Raw genomic sequence first — 15,045 nt, forward strand, 5'->3', positions numbered from 1 at the left:
GAAAGGATTTCTTTTATTTCTTTTTCTCTTTTTTCTTCTAGGCCTACTAGCCGCCTCAATGAGGTTTTCAACTAGTAGGTCTGCCTAGGCGCCTTAAAGGAGGTTTTCACCTAGGATCTTTTCTTTTTTCTCTTTTTTCCCAACACATTGACTGTCTCATGGAGGTTTTCAATCAATGAGCCAATCTGAGGCATCTCAAAGGAGGTTTTCACCTGAGATTTTTATTTTTTCTCTTATTTGTCAATTTTTTTATTTTTATTTTTCTACCCTACCCTACTTGAAAAACAAAATCACTTTCAAGTATAATAATACTTCCAATGGAGCCATGTGCACATCAAGATGATAGAAAAATTGATGTGTAGGCTTGACATGTATGCTTTGACATTTACTTGAACTTGAGAGATCAAATGATTTGACTTTGATGATATCAAGCACAATTAAAGAAGAGAGTATTGTTGCAAATTAATGACTCTCTGGAACCATATTTCAATATAGTTGTGATGCCCCTAGTCCACTTGTTGATTTGGATCATTCTTCATGTCTTCTTCTACCATGACCTTCAAATCTTCCTCTTTTTGCTGATTGTTTGATTGAATACATGGAGAATTTGATGGTAGCCATGAGGGAGTTCTCTCGATCTCTGATTTTGATGTCTGCTCTTCATCAATCGTAGCCCATGGTTCTGTGGTCTTCTTATTTGAATCTTCTTCTTTTGGATGTGGTCCTTCAATGATATCAAGATGATGTCTTTTTTGCAATACTCTTCCTGAGCTATGGTGAATACCATTGATCTCAAGACAAAATGTTTGGAAGTGTTGTACCTCAGCATTTTAAGTGGGCTGAGCTACTTCAATGTGTGGGTTTGGGAATGGTGGTACAGGTAGTTGAGTGGGAGTGTATATTTGAGATGGATGTGGATGGGGTTGTGGTTGTGGTGGAGGTGAATGGTAAGAGTTTGGTATGGAGGATATTGAGGAATATATTGAGGATATTGTGGATGGCTCCCATAAGTTCCTTTCCAACCTTCTTGCCAAGATTGGTTTTGAGGTTGAGATGGCCAATGTTGCTGAGGAAAAGGTGTGTTCCAATTACTTTGAGGTGGATATGCATAACCTTGAAATTTGAATTAGGCTCTTGCATCATATCAGGATGAATAGGCTGCCATGGTCCTTTTGGAGTTACATAACGTTGCTGCATTGACAATTGACTTGCTCCATTGTCCTCTTGGTGAAGTTCCTTCAACCTTGGTAATGAGGAGAAACATTTAACATCATGTGACTCTGCATGGACAACACAAACATCTTCTTTTTTCTTATTTTGTATTCTTAACATTTCTAGTTGTTTTGTTAGATTGATAAGAATTTTTGTTCTAAAATCATCAAACAAATTTCCAAGTTTAACTTGACTTACCGATATTGATGCTAATTTACCTACTCTTGCTTTTCCTCTTGATATGCGTTTGCATGTTTCAAAAATTTCATCGAATGATAATTGGTATACATCACCTCTACTCGTGAGATTAAGGAGATCAACCCACTCATCCCTAATTTTTCTAAGTAAGAGGGTTTTTAGTGTGTCAGGTCCTAAATGATGTAGTTTTTCCCTCTTAACATTATACATGAACCTCTCTATTAAATCCCCAAGACTCTCATCTTCTCTTTGATTCATTCTAAATATTTATTCTTTAAGATCATGATGTTTATATTTGTCTAGAAATATCTTTTGCATATCATTCCATGATCTTATTGAATTAGTCCCTAAAATCATGAACCATTTAAGAGCTCTATCCTTCAATGTTGCCAGAAACAATCTCAGTTTTTGAGTTTTTAATAAGTAACCATAAGATCTACAAACAATTTCAAATTCAAAGAGAAAGGTTTCTGGATCCTCTGACCTTAGACCATGAAATTTTGGAAGAAAAGATGGAGGGATTTTCTTCATGTGCACATTGATATTAGTATCTTGAATGAGAAATCCGAGAGGATCTTCCTCATTGTTATCATCTCCATCCATTTCTTCTACATTCTTTGCCATCTTCTTCTTCTACCTGCAAAAGTGAATGGTGATGTGGCTCTTATTGCACCACATGATCAAATGGGGGGTGGGTTGGTGTTGGAGATTTTTTTGTTGTTGTTATGATTGAATGAAAACATTAATGCAATGCACTTTTCTATTTTTGAAATGAAATATGCCTAATGCAATTATTTTTTTGTTTTTGCAAAAATTAAAAAGAAATGAATCAACTAGGGAAGAAAATAATGCATACTTTGACACTTCCCCAGCAACGGCACCAAAAAATTAATGAGCCTCGGTATTACAACAAGAATGTTGCAACTCCCAAGGCTATAGACTTTAATTATCAACCCGGGGTTCGTACAAACTTAAGAGGTAACGACACTATAGGTGCAACATACAATGTGTTCTTCTTTTGCTATCATGATGTAATGGAATGCATGTACTGAAACCAAATCCTAAATTAATTGCAGAAAATGAAATGTTTGAAATGGAACCTTAACTTATTTCAAGAAATAAAGTACAAGGAAAGAGAAAGAAATTCAATGCTAAATCACGCCATTTCCTAATTAATTGCCAAGAAACTATACTTTGCAATAATGCTAAATTATCATGAACCAAATGCTATTATCTAAGTGTTGGGCATGGAATCCCCCCACAACATGTTTTGGGGCTCAAAGCCCAAGTTTTCGTCAAAGGTTTTGTAAGACTCCACGCATTGCGGGCGTGGAGCGTGAAGTATAGGATGAGTCATAGGGTTGTCCGCCCTAAGTTTTGTAATGTAATGTCGGCCTACCCATGGTCCGCAGACCATGGAATTGTATAAATAGAGTGAGGCTCTAAGTGTAAAGAAAATAGAGAAGAAGATAGAGAATCTAAGGGATATGATGAGATAGTGAATCAGAAGGAAAGAGTCTAAGTGTTCTTGGGTCGTAGTGGTAGGGAGAGGCTCTGCAGCTGAGTGCGCAGAGGCCTAGTAGAGTCTGCAGCTGAGTGCGTGGACCCCTGCAGCTGAGTGCGTAGAGCGGTGTCGAGTTTGTAATCGGGATTGAAGATTAATAAAGAGAATTTGATTCTTATTTCTATGTATTTGTGGTGCATTGTCTTCTTTACATCTATATTGGTTTGTTTATTATGCACACTGTTATGATTACCGAATATACTGTAACAATCATTAATCTTACATCCACAAGTTAAGTAATCGGGTAATAACAGATTAAATAACACAGAACTTGGGTATTATACGGGTTGCGCCCCGAGTAGGGCTGCACGGAAGTAGCATCACAAATTGTGAAGGAATAACAAGTGCACATCGTGTATCTCCAAAATCTCATCAGACATTCCCAGGGTACAGAAACCTAGTTCTAGCACCCTCCCATACTACTTTGGGTGAGACCTCAGTTCACGCTCTGTGGACTGTTGCCGAAAGGGCTAGTAATATCGGGATTTGCTTGGCTAAATCACTTCTGAACCTGGGTCAGGCCCACAGAAGCCAAAAAATGGTTTCGTTGCCGGGATCAGGATCTGCATAAGGGATGTCTAATGTCGTGCCACTAGAATCCAACAAAGAAAGAAATTGAAGAGTGGTTGGACAAGAAGATTCACGAGTTCACGACACAGGAAAACAGAACTTTGCGAGTATCTGAGGAACAGTGGTTGAAACACTACTTGTATACGGAAATCCATGAGATTTTCTTTGCATCCTTTCCTTCTGATCTATATGAGTGGATTGCGAAGTTAGCAGACAACCAGGGAAGGTGTAGGCTCGACAAACCAATAGTGTGGACTCCAAAATTAGTGCGCAGACTAGAAGCTTTAGAAGATAAGATCATGTGAGCTGTGGACCATTGGCTCGACTGGATAATAGGAGGATTTATCACTGAGTTTGCGTAGACACGACCATTAGCTACAGTGAGGTGGAGCGACGTTTCCTCAAGGGACCGCGAGGTAAGTATATTAAATCTTTGAACACTTGGATTAAAATGCTATTGTGTGAAAAGTGGGTTATGCAAATAAATTAATGTTTGGGACTACGTGGAGCGGGAAGATCTACAAAAGTGGAAGTAGTGAAGGATTAGAAACCAGTCCCTTAATTTCACCCTCGCGGGAGAGTGAGGAAGAGCTTGCGAAGGTTTCTTCGAGAAGCGCGGTCAGTTTGATAAGGCAGCGAATTCCGCATTTACCACCTCCACCCACATCGCCACTCGTTTCACCCTCCTCACCTCCATCTCCACCCACCCCACCTCCGCCACCACCATAGTTCAGTATGGAAAGTGTGATCAAACTACCGGTATTCAGAGGAGTGGGGAATGAAGATCCAAACCAATTCTGGTTCATGGTAAGAGCAGTATGGGAAGCACAAGGCGTCGTGGATGAAAATATTAAGAAGGCTACGCTGGTGAGTGCACTACAGGATTGCGCATTAACATGGTATATCAAGTATTCTAATGACCACCCAAACACAGGAATCACAGAGGTTCGGGCTGCGCTGAATAGGGAATTTAGCAGGCCAAAGTTGTAAACACAATTAATCATCTGGTTTAAGGAGATCGCGATGCTCCTGGGCGAGACCCCCCTGGTATCTAGACCAAAGGCTGAAGAGTACGATTCGCGAAGCCAATATGATGTTGACAGATGGACAACATCACACATGGTTTATAGCATCTCTGACACCGCACTTAAGGACGACGCTTTCACAAAAGAAACTTTCCACCCAGGCTGAAGCATTGGAGAGGGCAATGAGATTACATGAGACTCCTATACAAGATCCTGAGTTAGGAGTCCAACAAATCCACATGCAACTGTAGAACCTGTGTCTGGAAATGAAAAGTTTGAAACGGGACAGGACACCTCGGTCAGAGGCACGTGAGGAAGTATGGTGCATAAAATGCAAAGGCCAAGGGCACGACAAGGATCACTGTCCAGTGTTTGTGAACTACTTGGAAAGAGGAGGGTCAATGTCATTGAGACCGGAGGCACAGGAAAGGATGAGCTTGGTACCTGCATTGTGGTGTGAAATCTATCAAATAGGAGGGAAACACACTACAGATAATTGTCATTTGTTGCAAAAGTATATGTGGATGTCCCAACAATTATTGTGTAATTTATGCACGTCGGTAGGCCACGATGAACGCACCTGCCAAAGTTACGAACTAATGATGGATCAAACCCCTGCCTACAGGGTGTAGACCAAAACGCGAGCCATCGACCCAAATGTAGGGATGGCGCGCACTGGATTTCAGGGGCACGGTCAAGGACGAGGTAGAATGGGACTAGGAAGGGGTCACAGACAACTAATTTGTTACAATTGTGGAGGGCTAGGGAACTATGCCCGCGATTGTACCAACCTGACAAGGATATCATGTTTTTATTTTACTCAGTTTGATCATGAGACAGAAGACTGCCATTCGCTGATCACAAGGATGCGCGAAAAAGGGGTACTCCAGCCCCCTCCGACTCACAATTTACAAATGATGAGGTCTGAGTCGCGCGAAGAAGACCCGAATGTAAACATGATGCTCAGGAGCGGTATGACCATGTGGGATGATAAGGGGAAGCAATCAGAAGAAAGTGCGTGGGTTCGCACGGCTCCTACAAAGGAACCCAAGTTTGATTTAGAATGCACGAAGGAGACATTCATGGAAGCTAAGAAGAGCTTAACGGAGGCCTCCACTTTAGGTAGTAAGGATCAACTAGAACCAGGAATGGATCCTTCAGTGCTCACTACCTTTATGGAGACATGCATGAAACTGTTGCACGACAACAAGGCAGTCAAAGGACTACAAGAACTTATCACTAGATGTGCGGGGTCAGGAGAACCACGTGTGGTCCAGAAACTTAGGAATCAGGGATTGCACACCGGAAGGGAAATGAGGTTGACTGTGCAATCGTCGAGTATGAAATGGATCAGGTAATCCTTGATCTTGGATCGGATGCAAATGTATTGTAAAAACAAACATAGGAATGCATGGGCGGACCCGCGCTACAATGGTCTCCTATTCAGTTACGAATGGTGAACCAACAGAAGATATTGCCCATGGGAAGATTGCAAGGGGTGACAGTAGATATTGAAGGTGCGAGCGTGCAGGTGGATTTTGAAGTAATAGAGATTTTCGATGACAGTAATCCCTATCCCGTGCTACTAGGAATAGACTGGGCCACAAATATGAATAGAGTCATAAATCTGAACAAGTGCAAAATGATCTTTGAAAACAAGTCACTACGCATAGTAGTACTGCTAGATCTAGCCAAAGAATCACGATACACTGAACCGGTGCACGACAATGATAGCGATGACAATGTCGATTGCATCTACAAGATAACCACGTGAGAAGAGGATTGGGTGAATCCGACAGCAGATGGTAGGATTTCATGGGAGCGCGACAGCTCCTGCACTTTGGATTCAGATGAAGAAGTAGAACGATGGCAGAACCGGTTACATGAGGTAACCACACTCAATTGCAACATGATGATAAGATCACTGCATTGTGTAACAACAGATGCAAGGGATCTACATAGGTATGATGGGTTGACAGTGATAGATGAATTCCTGAACAAATTCGAAAGCGCAATACCAGAACAACAGCGGTTTGGTGCTCTGAAGTGGGCACTGTTATCACCCCAAGAAACTCACCTAGGTTGTAAATTAGTGATGCTCAGGAACATTAAAAATTCAACTGTTTTGTTGGATAAAATGATGGATAAATGGAAGATGTGCAGCACCTTTAAGCCAAATAACCACTCCTACTATGAATTACCCCAGACATGGGTGAAGACCCCCAAACTACAAGGCTTTCAACCACCAACTACTCACAGCTTAAGTTTGAAGTGATGATGGAGAAGACTGATTGCACCAGCAGATGCACAGAACTCTGTGATGGCCAGCTGCAATCAGTTAGAGGATCTGCACGACTATTATTTAATAGACAGTGAGGATGACAACTCTCTGCTATCGAACAATAGCAACCTGCAAACAATTTTCAATGAACTAATAAATTTTAACGTAGAGGTGGGATGACAGCCCCTCAGATGCCAAATATTCACAGCACATCAAATAAATGCAAGCAGGCACAGCCTAGAACAAGAAGAAGAAGTGGAAAGTGAGCAGGTGATAGCAAAAGAAGCTTGTATTAATAGAAATCAAGACCAGAAGCTGCATGTCTCATAGTATTTACAGTCTCCAGAGGTTAAAAGGCTACAATAAGCTCTCATTCATCAAACACTCATCATCCCTTTACATCTCTGTTCTGGGTATATATATTGTTACAATACAAAATATCTCTGCTGAACAATACGTGGAGGGGCCTATAAATGCCCACCAACCATATTTACATTCAAGAATGGACCTCTGGTACAAATCTGGCCGTGCTTTGAATAAATTTGTCCCTCTCTGGTGTTCTGCGATCCTTCTAGGGCAGGTGGGACTAAGTATGGGCAAGTCCCATAACCATTGAATGCTTTGACTGGAACTGTGGCGTCCTATTTCCTCCTCGGCCATACTGCTGATTAAATGCTGCTGTTGAATCCTTGAACGGCTCCAATATGACTGCCTGGCTTGGCAACAGTGAAACACTGCTACACTATTCATTCCCGCCCACAATGCTTCATCTGTACTTGAAAGTCCCAACCACGGGTCAATCATGACTGATAAATGTTGATCTATCTGAGGCACGTCTTGCTTCCGGTTAGGCCATACTGTCAATTGAAGGCAGCTGCCTACTGTGTTGTACTGTTGTATGCTTGCATTAATGATTTCCGCGCCACTGCAAAACTGCCGCAAAACATGAAAAGTTGGCTTTGGTGGACTTGAAATATATATATTTGGCCTTTTAGAACTCTATTTGGCCCGAACCCCGTCAGCGATCAATGCTTGCCATAAGTTTCTTTTCGTATCTTCTTTATATTTCATTAAGCACAAAAATGCGCCCAAAATCATTGAAAATGGCTTAAGCGTGGATTTGAAATTTATAAAATGGACCTCTGTACATCCATCGAATCTGGCCCATCGCATCGGCACATAACTGATGGTAAAGACCTTGTCCACTTTGGCAGCCCCGACAGCGAAATGCCGATGTGATATCAGCGAACATTGCGGACCCGAAAACACTATAGAGGACAACGCTGTATGGTCGCCGGGTGCGACCCATCGGCGGTCATTCATATATGCACAGGCCATGCTCCTATTGAAATGCCGATAGCGATATGCCGATGCGATATCGACGATCGCTCATCGGTGATACCACATCACTGCCGCTGCCATTCCCCGATGCGATATGACCCGCCGATCTGCCTCCTCCGATTGCGACCCGCCGATGCGATCTGGACCGATGATCGGCCGGATCAAACGGCTGTCGCTCATTTGAACTGCTAGGCCTGCGATTTTGAATTTTTGCTTGCCTCGGAGTGTTTCAGGCCTCCCGATAGATCATTTTGGCCCAACAATGAGGATCTTGACAACCTCAATGGTTCCTTCGGCATGATTATGAAAGTATTTGCAGCCTTTGAGAGTGTTTGAATTCATTTTTGATGATTTTGCATAGCAGTGCTAACACTGGCTCCTTCTGGGGATGAGATCCTCCCTGTGAGGTCTCAAGAACCTGCAGATCAATGCCTTTCCAGCAACAAACAAATTAGCCAAAATTCCTAGTGTTCCATTGGGCATGGAGTCTATTACAGCTATACTAAAAACTGATAAAAGAAGAATATTTACATCTTTTAAGTCCAAAAGACCTTAAATCACATAGTTCTTCAGAAATCGCCCATTAACTGGGCCATCAAATACTGTTTCTCCTCCCATACTTTCCAGTATGAAGGTATTGTTCCCTTGAATCCGTGAAATGATGAAAGGACCTGTCCAGAGAGCATCAAACTTCCCATGATTTCCTTTCTTTTCTTTAAAAGCGTCCCATTTCATGACCAAATCTCCAACTTGAAAATTGTTACTTTTTGACTTTTTGTCAAAGGCTTCCTTGACCTTTTGTTGATGTGTTGTAGCCTTTTCAATCAGCTGCTCTCTGATCTGATATAATTCTGTTAAGTCAGTAATTCTGTTGGCCATATCATCTTCTTCATTCTGCGCTATTCGGAGCAGCTTTGCCACAGGGAGGGTAAGTTGAATGGGAAAAACAACATCAGTACCATATATCAGCTTGAAGGGAGAGCAACCTATGGATCTTTTGATAGTCACTCTATCTGCCCAAAGTGCATATTTGAGCTTGGCATCCCAATTCTTCTTATTTTCCTCTAATAGCTTCTTTATAATCCCGATCAGGCTTTTATTAGAGGATTCTGCTAGACCATTCCCTTGGGGGTAATAGGGGGTGGAATGAACAAGTTTAATGCCCATTGAATCACACATTTCCACCAACTCTTTTGCCTTGAAGGCTGCTGCATTATCTGTTATAAGCTTATGTGGGCAACCAAATCTGCTGAAAATGTTTTCTGATAAAAATTTCATTACCACATTATGATCAGCCTTCCTTGTTGGGATTGCTTCAATCCATTTTGTAAAATAATCAGTGGCGACTAATATCCACCTGTGCTGGCCACTGGAATGTGGGTTGATTTCACCAATGAAATCCAAGCCCCACTGCTGAAAATGTCCTTTCGCAATGATTGGCTTTAGGGGCAGGGATTTCAACTGCTGCTTACCTTCAAATCTCTGGCACCTGTCACAAGATTTAACAAAAGCAAATACATCAGAAAATAGAGAGGGCCAATAGTACCCAGCTCTGAGAATCTTTTGGGCTGTTGTCCTCCAATAATGATGTCCTCCACACATGCTGTCATGGAACTGCTGCATAAGTTCTATTGACTGTTGTTTATCCAGGCATCTTAAAAGCACTCCAGATGGATCCCTCCAATAAAGCAAGCTACCATTGATGCAATATTTCGTTGCCTTGAGCTTTAACGTTCTTGCTTGACTTTGAGAAAATTCTGAAGGAACTTCTAACTTTAGCAGGAAATTTATTATTGCAGCATACCAGCTACATGAAGCTAGGTTCTCGGCCACTGACTGTCCTTTCTGCGCTTCGGCTGTTTCATGTTCTTCTATTTGGCCAATTTCTGCTACATTGAACAAGAAATCAATGTCCAAAGATCTGCAATTTTCTTCAGCCAACAGCTTAGCAAGCCCCTGACCTCTTACCAGCTTGGTGGGTTTCAGCTCTATGTTGAATTCTATTATTTTTGCAATCCACTTCGCTCTTCTTCCATCGGCATCAGGCTGCGTTAAAACATCCTTTATTGCGGCAGAAGGGACATATGCAACTATTTTGGAATGCAATATGTATACTCTGAAAGCCTTTAAAGATTTGATAAGCGCATAAGCCTGCTTTTCAATAATATCATACCTTAGTTCAGCATCCCTCAGATTTTTGCTGAAAAAGGCAACTGGATGCTCTTGACCTGCTTCATCTTGCTGTAACAGGACAACTGCAATGGTATCCTTGGAGGCAAATGAAAACAGATGAAATTCCTTGCTATAATCAGGGCTTATTAAAGTGGGAGCTTCCACAATAGCCATCTTAATGGACTCAAAAGATCTTCTGGCCGCATCAGTCCACTTCACCTCTGCTCCCTTTTTCAACATGGAGGTTATGTGCTTGACTAGCTCTGCAAAATTAGGAATGAACCTCCTTACAAAGTTGATTTTGCCAAGAAAAGACTGTATATCTTTCTTTGATCGTGGAAGAGTCAAGGCCTGAATTGCTTTTACCCTTTCTAGGTCAATCTGAACACCTGCAGCAGACACTACATGCCCCAACAGTTTGCCTTCTTCTAAAGCGAAATGAGATTTTTTGGGATTGAGTGAAATCCCAAACCTTCTGCACTTCAAAAACACTTGTCTTAAATGCTGTAAATGATCATGGTGGCTGCCGGAATAAACAGTTATGTCATCAAGATATATCAGCACGAATTTATCCTTTTCTCCCACAAAAGCAATATCCATAGCGCGCTAAAAGGTGGCCCCAGCGTTCATTAGCCCAAATGGCATTTTTGCATACATGAACGTGCCCCAAGGAGTGGTAAATGCTGTCTTTTCTTGATCATCTGGATGCACATCGATTTGATTGAAGCCTGAAAACCCATCCATGAAAGACATCACTTTGGCACCTGAGACCTACTGCAACAAATGCTCCATTTTGGGCAAGGGATAATTATCTTTTTTGGAGCACTTATTTAGGTTCCGGAAATCAACGCACAGTCTGATTTCTCCATTCTTCTTCCTCACAACAACCAGATTGGCCACCCATTTAGAATATCTGAGAGGCACTATAATTTTGGCAGCCAACAACTTTTTAATTTCTTTCTCGACCAGAGGAAGGAGCATAGGGTTCATTGGCCTCAGCTTTTGTTTGAAAGGAGTAGTGCCTTTTTCAAGTGGAATTTTATGCTGTATTATACTCCTGTCATATGTTTTCAGATCACTGTACTCCCAAGCGAACACATCAGCAAATTTCCTCATTAATTTGCGATATTCAGCACTCTGATCAGCGGATAGCTTAGTGGACAAATTCATGAATTTGGGCTGACCTGGACCTCCTATATCATGCTTGCAAACTTGAGACTGATCTTCTTTTTGGGCAGCTTTGTAAGGCACATCATTGTGCTCAAACAATCTCTCAAGAGGAATTAGACCTTTAGGAATATGGTTACTAGGAAGCTGGACTATGCTATTCTTGCCAATTTTATTTCTAAGCTGGGACTTGGGATCTTCTAACAAAGCATCATTGTTTTGGTCAATTTGCATTTCAGAGAACTCATCAATGACTTGAAGGAACCTACTTAACTCATTATCATCATCAAAAACCTTCCAATGGTGGACATTATCAGGCACAGAGGGTCTATACTTCATTTGTACCTCATAAACTAGTTTGGGAGGCGATGGAGGGATGAACAAACTAGCAGAGACAACAAGGGAATCAGCAAGCTGATTTTGGGCTCTAGGAATATATGAAATGTAGAAAAAATCAAAGAACTATTTGACTCTCCATACCTCATCTCTATAGGCTTTCAGCCTTGGATGCTTTGCTTGGAACGTTCTGTTTACTTGCTGAATTATCAGATCAACGTCTCCAAATACCTTCAGATTTTTTATTCCTCTATCTTTGGCTTCATGAAGGCCCAACAGCAGTGCTTCATATTCTGCTACGTTGTTTGTCACCTGAAAAACCAGCTTTAGAGATAACTGAACTATTTCTTGTTGTGGGGACACTAGCACCACCCCTGCTCCTGCAGTCTCCTTGGTACATGCTCCATCAAAAAACATTTCCCAAATCTGACCACCCGTATCATGTTCAGCCTGAGCTGTTGGTTTCCGGATATGCAATGCAGCCTTCTGAGATTCTTCTATTTGAAGGATGCAAGCCCCAAAGTCAGTGTCCACTGCATATATGGGATGGTTTGTAGGATTCTTCTCATCACTAATAACATATGCTAGCTGTGCTTCTCTATATAACCTCCTGCTTTCTCCTCCAAACACTGGAACAGTTGCATAAGACAGATCATTCTGTAATGTCCCTCCTAGTCTCTTAATCCACCCTCTAGACAACAGCATACCAAACTTAGGAGGAACATCAGCCACCACTATATCCATCATCATACTTTTCATGGGCAGCTGGGTTAAGGTAATAGCCAGATCCTTAATTAATCCAAGGCATTTTACCTTCCTTGAATCAAACAAGAACAAATCATGATAAGGTCTAGTGATATCAAGGCCTAACCCTTCCATGACGGTTTTTGGCATTAGATTGTGGCTGGCCCCTGTGTCTAGCAGGCAATTGTGGAGGATTTTATCATGGATAGTTAATGAAACATAAAAAGATGGAGAAGCATCATCTGCAGGTTCAATCATAGGGCTAAGCACAATATCAGGCTTGTCGTCTTGCAAATTGACAGAGTCAATGGAGGGTTGGTTAGGCTCTAGCTCAAGGGCTTTAAAGATGGGCTTCCTAAATAATTCACTCTTCACCAACTCAGCAATAGGCACAGCTATTTTCAATTTCTGAATTTCTGACTCAAATCTAAAAGAAGAGGATACTGTATCAGCAGTTTTTACCTCTTGAACTGGAGCTCTGAGGGTGATAGGATCAACTGTTGGTCTTCTTTGCCTACTATTTTGTGGCACTGTTCGAGCACCTGCTTCTTGCACAACATTTTCTTTGACATTCTTTGCATTGGATCTTAGATTATATCTTTGCTGTTGCTCACTAGACTGCAGAACAACACCACTGTCCCACCTCTGGCTGTTTTTCTCTTGCAGCAATGACTCTTCATATTCAGCCAATGTAAAAAATGCAACACTACCTTTATCCTCCAAGCAGTGGATTTCATCCTCATCTTCTTCAGATTGTTGCCCCTCCATGACTGTATTCTGAAAGGGAGCTTTTACCTTATGATCTTCTCTTGCTTCTTCACCCCTTTGCATGATCTGTAGCTGCTCATTTGCTTTCCTGAATGGGTTTGGATTTCTTGGGACAAATGTGTTTTGCTGCCTTGTTTTTCCTGGGGTCTGATCAACCTTTAACTTAGAAATTTCAGTAGCCAATGACTCTATCATTTTGGTCATTTTGTCTAACTTAGGCTCGGAAGTTGATGCAGTGGAAGAAGAAGCCTCACCTCTTGGCCTTCTTCTGTCACCTTGACTCTTTAACTTTTCTGCTGCCATAATATTTGATTCCACCTCCAAGGCTGCCTCTTGCATATCACCCAGCGTAGCACATCGTCTTTCTCTCAACAATAAGCAAAAGTCAGAATCAAAAGCATTGGCATATGTGAGTTTGGCAGCAGTAGGGGTAGGCTTTACCTCAGATGGCATTTTATTATACATTCTATTAAATCTTTTATTAAAGTTAGGCAAAGACTCACCCTTTTCTCTTTTCAAGTTTCCAAACTCTGTATGATAATACAGCAAGTCCTTCTTATCTCCCCATTGCTTCAAAAATGCCTCATCTAATGCTTCTATATCTGTTATAGATCTCTGGGGTAATTCTCTAAACCACTTCCTAGCCTCTCCATCAAGACTCTGAACAAAAACTCTCATCCATACATCATTCTCAATTATGTCTAAATTATCAGCATAACTGTAAAAAGCTTCAAGGTGTTCTTCTGCTGTCACTCCCTCTGTTCCAGTAAATTTGGGCATATATTTTTGATATTCTCCTGTAGGCATGGCATTTAAAGGTGTAGGCAATATCAAAGGTCCATATCTAGCAGCAACAATCCTTTCAATCCTAGTAGGTGCTTGCTGTCCTGCCATGTTTGGAATATGCGGACGAATACTAACAGATGGAGCAGTAGGAGATAATGTAATGGATGGGAATGATATTGGGATGTTTTGGACAGTATGGGAAACTTTCTTCGGACTCAGATTCAAAGGGGAATTAAATGGAGAAGGATCTTTATGAATCTCTGTAGGTATTTCTTCCTTAACAGTACTAGGCTCTAAATCTTCAAACTGTGTATCTTCAACTAAAAACTCCTCATACAGAGACAAATTAGACTTCTTGGGCTTACCTGATCCTGATGCTCCTTTCTGCGATGTTTTCTTCGGGTTAACAATCTTTTCAGGGTCAGGCACTGGGACAGCTGGAGACTTCTGCGGATTTCTTCTAGTATGCCTCACAAACTGTGCCAGAACTTCAATGTGGAGTCGCCAAAGGATGGCCTTCCTCCAGTGGAGTCGCCAGACAGATGATTACAACCAAACTATGTGTTCAAACCTTGTCTGTCATCAAAGCTTGAAGCTGTGTCGTTTCCCAGGGAAGCTGAGCTTCGACTCTCCTCTCCTCGGCAACGGCGCCAATTAATGTTATCACCCCAAGAAACTCACCTAGGTTGTAAATCAGTGATGCTCAGGAACATTAAAAATTCAGCAGCTTTGTTGGATAAAATGATGGATAAATGGAAGATGTGCAGCACCTTTAAGCCAGATAACCACTCCTACTATGAATTACCCCAGACATGGGTGAAGACCCCCAAACTACAAGGCTTTCAACCACCAACTACTCACAGCTTAAGTTTGAAGTGATG

This window comes from Pinus tabuliformis, chromosome 2_1, assembly GCF_031772625.1.
Source record: "Pinus tabuliformis cultivar Carrire ecotype Pingquan chromosome 2_1, CPIR1, whole genome shotgun sequence".
Lineage (NCBI taxonomy): Eukaryota > Viridiplantae > Streptophyta > Pinopsida > Pinales > Pinaceae > Pinus > Pinus tabuliformis.